Here is a 1,235-nt window from a genome sequence, read left to right on the forward strand (position 1 = left end):
CTTTCCATCTGCTAGATAGGTAGGTACAGAAATACATACTATATATATATATGTGTGTTTGCGTCAAGGAGGGGGGGATTAACAAAAGTATCTGAAGGTCTATTTGAAATACTCTCTCCAGCCTGTCTTATTTACACGGCCTATGTTTTTTCTCAGTGGACATAATCATATTTTATTTCTTTTTCTTGGGTTTCTGCAGTGTGTTAGGAGTGGTTGTAATTTCACCTCAACTTGGGAAAAATCCTTGCTGAATTCAGGTGAAAGGCTTAGCTCCAGATCAGAGCTTTGGCCTGGTTGAAAACACTACTCGCTCTGATTGATCAAAGACACTCGCTCCCCTTTCCTTTTTCTTCCTGCTGTACGTTTTTTCTCTTTGGGGCTTAAAAACATGGGGGGATGTTAGCTATGAGTGTTTTTTCTTTCTTTATAGAAATAAATAAAAGCAGCAGCATTTTGCTGTCAGTTCTTCACAAAGATTCATAAAAAAAGAGGAGATGGTAAAATTTGATATTTATTTTAGGGCTTGTTTGAGTCTTTGCAAAGTACTGGAATAAGTTTCATTTCTTTTTGGAAAAAACTGGTGGTATTTTAGTCCTTAAGGTTTGGTAAATGTTGCTATTGCAGCTGATCACTTGGAAAACAACACAAGACTACTTTTTCACCTTGGCTTTTTGTGTGTAAAAAAGCGAGTAAGACTCCGCATCTGTTAAACAGCATCCAAAGGTAGATTTGCTTCTAAAACAGGAACATCTCATTAGATCGTACAGTAAACAAAAGTTGTTTATTTTAAGTAATTCAGCTCAGAACTGACACCATGCTAATCTCATAATTGGATTCGTTAAACAGAGTGATTGTTTATCTCTGGTACCTTGGATTATCGTGATGAACAATAGATGAAAGACCAAAATTTGAGATTTGCACGGATAACTTCAATCAAACTATCAATGATATCATAACTCGGTTCTCCAAAAAAGGTAAACTTAGAAAACATAAAGATATGCTTCCAATGTTCAATAGTGATATTCTGACACTAATTAAAGAAAGAGACAGAGCACTTAAGAAATCACTGAAAACAGGAATAACATTTGATTGTCAGATTTTTACATCACTTAGGAACAAAGTTGTAAAGTATATACGTAAAGCAAAATCTGATTTCTACACTCACCGGCCACTTTATTAGGTACACCTGTCCAACTGCTCGTTAACACTTAATCTCTAAGCAGCCAATCACATGG

Source organism: Cyprinodon variegatus, unplaced genomic scaffold, assembly GCF_000732505.1.
Source record: "Cyprinodon variegatus isolate N-32 unplaced genomic scaffold, C_variegatus-1.0 Scaffold50, whole genome shotgun sequence".
Classification (NCBI taxonomy): Eukaryota; Metazoa; Chordata; class Actinopteri; order Cyprinodontiformes; family Cyprinodontidae; genus Cyprinodon; species Cyprinodon variegatus.